Here is a 6786-nt window from a genome sequence, read left to right as displayed (position 1 = left end):
TTGTGAGCGAGGCTTCCCGAGGAGCCTGAGGCAAACTCCTGGTCCCAAGAAAAGACCCTTTTTTAAATTAATTGACTGTGAATTCTGCTCCTTCACCTCCCGCAAAGTCTTTCAAGGGAGGATTTACAGTCACAGACCTCAGAGCTGCCAGGCCGATATCTTCCAAACTCTACACTGTAGCAGCAATTACTTAGCAAGAAGTCAGGAACAGATCTTCACCCGAACGAATTGAACTCATGGTCTCCTGCAAACTCCACTCCCCTTTCGCTCCTCTTTATTCCCTATAGGAGGAGCCTTTAACGTCCAGCTATGGCTTTACTCCCAAGTTGACCCTTGTTCACATCCAGCAAAGCCTTTCAAGGGAGGATTTACGGTCACAGACTTTATCAGGCTTGGAGAGCTGCCAGGCTGACATCTGAAGAACTTGGCCAGGAGTCTCAGAGAGTCACGAACCAATGAAGTGAACAAATGGTCTCCTGCAAACTCCATTCCCCTTTCGCTCCTCTTTTATTTCCTCTGGGAGGGGCCATTCACCGTCCACCTGTGGCCTTACTCCCAAGTCGGCCCCTGTTACAATGTCACTGAAAAAATGGGACTTACAACCGTTTTTTGCAGTTAATGTCCTTTGCAGCCTTCCCCGTGAAAAATTCAGATGCTTGGCAATGGGTTCATATTTATGACCGTCGCAGTGCCCAGGGTCACGCGATTCCCTTTTGCGACCGTCTGGCAAGCAAAGTCAACAGGGAGACCAGATTCATTTAACAACCGGGTTGGAAACTTGTCAAATTCAGTGGTTTACTTAACAACCGTGGCAAGGAAGTGATTCACTTAACGGCTTTGGCTTGGGAAGCCAGATTCATTTAACAACTGGGTGATTAGCTTCTCAACTGCAGTGATTCACTTAACAACCGAGGCAAGGAAGCGATTCACTTAACGACTGTGGCCTGGGAAGCCAGATTCATTTAACAACTGGGTGATTAGCTTCTCAACTGCAGTGATTCACTTAACAACCAAGGCAAGGAAGTGATTCACTTAACGACTGTGGCCTGGGAAGCCAGATTCATTTAACAACTGGGTGATTAGCTTCTCAATTGCAGTGATTCACTTAACAATCGAGGCAGGGAAGTGATTCACTTAACGACTGTGGCCTGGAAAGCCAGATTCATTTAATAAATGGGTGATTAGCTTTTCAACTACAGAGATTCACTTAACAACTGTGGCCAGGAGAAGCCAAATTCACTTAATAACCCTGGCAAGGAAGTTATTCACTTAACAACCATGGCAAGAAAGTGATTCACTTAACGACTCACCAGGGGAAGCCAGATTCACTGAACAACTAACCTACCAACTGCAGCAATTCACTTAACAGCCATTGGAAGAAAGACAAAACTCACTTAAGTAACGTCTCACTTGACGACAGAAATTTGGGGCTCACTTGGGGTCGTAGGTCAAGGACTCCCTCCTATTCCCTTCGGGTGAGGGGTCTGCAAGCTTGGGCTACTTTAAGACTCATGGACTTCCACTCCTAGCCGGCTGGGGAATTCTGGGATTTGTGGTCCCCAAGTTGCCCGTTTTGCAGAGCTAATTCGGAGAGTTCACACACGTACTGAAAGTTGATTAGTTTCACCCACAACCTACACAATCTTTTGTTGCTGTTCTTGTTGTTGCTTCGCTTGGAAGAAAGTTGCCAGCTTGTTCCCTCCCAGGGCGAAGGAAAAAAGCTGCCCACTGGCAGGGAGACGGTGCCCGACCCCTCCAGAAAAACGGATGAGGAACAAGGAAACCATTGACTGGCCATTTTAACCAGCTAGATCAGTGTTTCTCAACCTTGGCAACTTGAAGATGTCCGGACTTCAACTCCCAGAATTCCCCAGCCAGCGAATGCATTCGCTGGCTGGGGAATTCTGGGAGTTGAAGTCTGGACATCTTCAAGTTACCAAGGTTGAGAAACACTGAGCTAGATAGAAAGGCGGGCAGATCCTGGTTAGAAGCTGGTTTGATTGAGATTTTTATGGATCCCCCACCTTAATGCTTTTTGGGTACCAGATCCCGGCTTTAGGGGGAGGGGCTCCATCAAAATGCTGTGGGGGGGGATATCACCCCAAATGGCCAGCTGGAAGCTGGGGGGGAAAAGAGATTGATGCGTTTTAATTCTCTCCCTCTCTTCCTCTTCTTTGGCTACCTTTTGACTTCCCCGCCTTGGCCCATGAGGACTAGAAACCTGGGACCCAAATATTTCATTTTTAGGTCCTTTTCTCTTCAATTTGCTCCCCCTCGCCCCCCACCCTCTTGGGAAGGCCAGGAGGAGTTGGAGATAGAAAAGTGGGGGGGCAGTCAGCTCTGGCAAAACGGCTCTAACCGGTGGGATTCTGTAGGTTTTTTTTTTTTTCAGAAAGAATTTCGTTCAATTGAAAAGAATAAATAATAAAACACGCAGCAGAGCCTGGTATGGATTTTTATGTTGTAGGTTCAACCCAGGAATATTTTGTTTCGTCTGTTTTATCTTTCTTTCTTTTTCTCAAAATGAGGAAGTGACATTTTTCCCCTCGGAAAATGTGGGTAAAGGAGATTTTGGCAATAGGAGGGGGGAAAGAAGAAAGTTGGAATATGTATGTATGTATGTATGTATGTATGTATGTATGTATGTATGTATATGTGTGTATGTATGTATGTATGTATGTATGTATGTATGTATGTATATGTGTGTATGTATGTATGTATGTATATATGTATGTATGTATGTATGTATGTATATATGTATATATATATATATATATATATATATATATATATATATATATATATATATATATATATATATATATATATATATATATATATATATATATGGAGGGAGAGAGAGAGAGAGAGAGAGAGAGATACATGCACAAACACAAACACACACACACACACACACAAACAAACATATATAAAATCTCCTGCCTTCTATGGCCTAGTGCAAAATGACGCACTTTGCATTCCCTTTGCCCACGGCCAGTCCCGTGAGGCTCAGCCAGCGCCCTCTGAGGATGATGGGGCCTGAAGTTCCACCATGCAGATTCGAGGGGAGGGAGGGAGGGAGACAAAACTGGGGAAAAGCTATTTTGGAGAGGCCAAGAAGGAGCACGTTAATTTTAGCGCGCCTTGGCCTACAGCCTCTGCTCCTCATGAGGACTAGAAACTCAGAAAACGCCCACAGTAAATTTCTATGCCGGCTTTAATTGAACAGTTCTATTTCGTTTTGTTTAGAATAGATAAAAGATTATTTTAAACGTGCCTTGCTCCCGACCCACGACTTAGCCTCTGTTCATAAGGACTAGAAACTTAGAAAACACTCACAGCAAATTTCTATGCCAGCTTTAAGTGGCACAGTTGTTCCTTTTCCTCCCACGGGGTCTGCCTCTTTCCCACGGGGTCTGCCTCTATCTCTGTTTCCTGTTAGGGGGGGCAAATTCTGTGTCGTCCCCCCCCCCCCGCAGCCTTGCAAGGGCAATGCCTCTGCCAAACACCAAGCACGGCGGAAGACAGAGCCCAAGTGTCTGGAGATGAGGTCATTCCTTCCGCAGAGACAAACTCGCTTTTGACCCTTGCCATTGCCCATGAGGGGGGGCACCTCCCCCCAGAAGCAGGCAACCTTTGGCCTGAGGGCCCCTACTTCTCACAGCAGCCCTTTGTTCTCCCCGGCCCAGATGGTGCCAGCCAGGAGTGGGAGATGGGCCCTGGAAGAAGTGCCGTCCAGCGAGGCACAACTGTCCTTTCGGAGGACACACTCACTCACACAAACTCACTCACACACCCCGGCCCAAGGGGAATGGGACAACCCGCTGCAGCCAACTCCCCACGGCCCCTCCCCCTTACCGCCAGACCATTTAACAATTCTATTTAATGACTTGAAAGAAATAAAAATTATTTGAATTTTGGTCATTCGTTTTTCATTCTCTCCCTCCTTTGGCATCCTTTCTTTGCTGATTCTGTTGTGCCATTTCGCTCATACTAGTGTAACTCTTGTCCTGCAGCCAGTTGGCCATGGTGAGTTGGCCATGGCAAGTTGGCCATGGCAAGTTAACCATGAATTTGCTGTGGCAAGTTGGCCATGTTGAGTTGGCCATGTTGAGTTGGACATGATGAGTTGGCCATGGTGAGTTGGCCATAGCAAGTTGTCCATGGTGAGTTGTCCATGGTGAATTGGCCATGATGACTTGGCCATGGCAAGTTGGCAATGATGAGTTGGCCGGGATGAGTTGGCCATGGCGAGTTGGCCATGATGACTTGGCCGTAGCAAGTTGGCCATGGTGAGTTAACCATGAGTTTGCCATGGCAAGTTGGCCATGGTGAGTTGGCCATAGCGAGTTGGCCATGGTGAGTTGGCCATGGCAAGTTAGCCATGGTGAACTGTCATAGACCCTGTTGGCGAGATGCCACCTCCTGGCCCCGAAGAAGCCCTGACAGAAGCTTTGAAAGGTGTCTCCTTCCTGCCCAGATTGGTGACCTGGCAAGCAGAAGCCCCTCATTGGCACGAGGGCTCCCGTGTTTGTCCCTCTCGCTAGCCTTGGCACTCCATTGGGTGGGGCAGCCTTAGGGCTCGCCAGGCTCAGCCTGAGGCATCTCCCGTATGTAGCTTTCAAAGCTTCTGTTGAGGCTGGGAGGTGGCATCCTGCCAACGTTGGGGCGGCCATGGAGAAGACAAGGCGAGGCCCCTGGGAACAGCGAAGTCAGCCCCCCAGGGCTTCCTAGCCAAGATGTGGGATGGGGGCTGAAGGTCCTTCAATCAACATCTTTGTTCTCCTAGCCACGCTTGAGCCAGGGGAAGAAACCAACTTGCTCAGCAGATCCACCGCTCAGATTTTCCTATGGCGTCGTGCCAGCCTTCCCACCACCACCCGCTGTGGATGGGTCACCCCAAGTCACCCTGAGCTTTCTGTCCCTGCCCTGGATGCTGGCTTGCTTGCCCTTGAAGCTCACGTGGGAAGGGAGAGGAAGCCCTTTGGCCAACAAACAAACATTTGAAACACACACAAACCCCGTATGGCTGATTTTGCGTCTGCATTCGCTTGGCTTCCCAACTGAGCAGAGAGTAGAAGCTAAGAGGGGGACAAATACTCCAACCCAATTCTAAAAATGTGGCTAAAAGAGGGTAAAACAACAGTTGCAGGAACTGGGCATGGCTAGTCTAGTTAAGAGAAGGACCAGGGGAGACAGGAGAGCATCTTCCAATATTTGAGGGGCTGCCACAGAGAGGAGGAGGTCACGCTATTCTCCAAAGCCCCTGAAGGCCAAACAAGGAATAATGGATGGAAACTGACCAAGGAGAGATTCAACCTGGAAATAAGGAGGAATTTTCTGACAGGGAGAACAATCCACCCATGGAACAGAAGTTGTGGGAGCTTCATCCCTGGAAGCTTTCAAGAAGAGACTGGACTGACATCTGTCAGAAATGGTATAGGGCCTCCTGCTTGGGCGGGGGGTTGGACTAGATGACCAACAAGGTCCCTTCCAACTCTGTTAATCTGTTAATCCTCATGATGGCCTTTGAAAGACATCTACCTGAGCCTTTGCGGGAGCAACGTCTTTGTTGCTGCTTCTCAAACATCATCCAGAAGAGAAATGGGATGCATTCCTCCGAATGTCTCCATCGTCATCGTCATCGTCATCCCCCTGGGCCAGGTGACTCATCCTGAAACCCACCCTTGAGAGCAACTTTGGCCTCCCACACTTACTATTATTCTACTATGCCTTTTCTATGGTGGGAAAATGGGAGGGGGGATTGTACGGAGTTAGACGCTATGTAGCCATAACAACATTCTCTCTAGAAAGCCAAGGTCATCCTTTGTCTTTGCACCTCTGCACCTGACCGGAAGTGGATGGGTGGAGATGCCAGCGTGGCAATGGAAGATTGGACCATGGGGTGGACTTGTGGGTGTGGGGGAAAGATCATGAACTTTCAAGTGGATGGAACCCCAGGAAGTTTTCAGATTCGGGTTTCCACAGATGTGCCAACTGTGTCTCTCTTAATAAATTGGAACTTAGAGCAATACGTTGCCTTGGACTCTGATTTAATTTTGGATATTTGGAACGCTGATATTCCGTCCTCTAAAATCATGAATAGGTTGAGTTTTGCCCAACATGACCCTAAGTCTGGCAGGAAACACACCTTAAGCCCTATCTTAATAATGGATGGAAACTAACCAAGGAGAGATTCAACCTGGAAACAAGGAGGAATTTTCTGACAGGGAGAATGATCAACTAAATAGAACAGAAGTTGCCTTCAGAAGTTGGGGGAGCTTCATCCCTGGAGGCTTTCAAGAAGAGACTGGACTGCCATCGGTCAGCATTGGTGTAGGGTGTCCTACTTGGGTGAGGGGTTGGACTAGATGACCTACAGGATCCCTTCCAACTCTGCTAATCTATTATTCCAGACGAGTTCTCAGCCCTGCATTAGCACAACACCCCTCTCCCCCAATCCTGGTTTAGCCAACACTCCCACCATTTGATTCGCAAAAAATGTAAGCCAAGAGAATCCAGGGTGATGTGGCCATAAACCATGGGATGACCTGGACTTATGACAGTTCATTTAGTGACTGTTTGGAGTTAGGACCACACATGACTGTGGCAGCCACCCCGTGATCATGTGATCAAAATTCGAACCCTTGGGAAGTGACTCATATTATTGACAGTCACAGTGTCCCAGGCTCATGCTTGGACAAGCAAAGTTCACAGGGAGGACAGATTCACTTAACAACCATGCTACTAATTTAAAAACTGTAGTGATTCACTTAACGTTACTAA

This window comes from Thamnophis sirtalis, unplaced genomic scaffold, assembly GCF_051295495.1.
Source record: "Thamnophis sirtalis isolate CommonGarterSnake01/CBP01778 unplaced genomic scaffold, rThaSir2_p1.2 scaffold_2, whole genome shotgun sequence".
NCBI classification, from domain to species: domain Eukaryota; kingdom Metazoa; phylum Chordata; class Lepidosauria; order Squamata; family Natricidae; genus Thamnophis; species Thamnophis sirtalis.
This window is presented reverse-complemented; position numbering follows the sequence as displayed.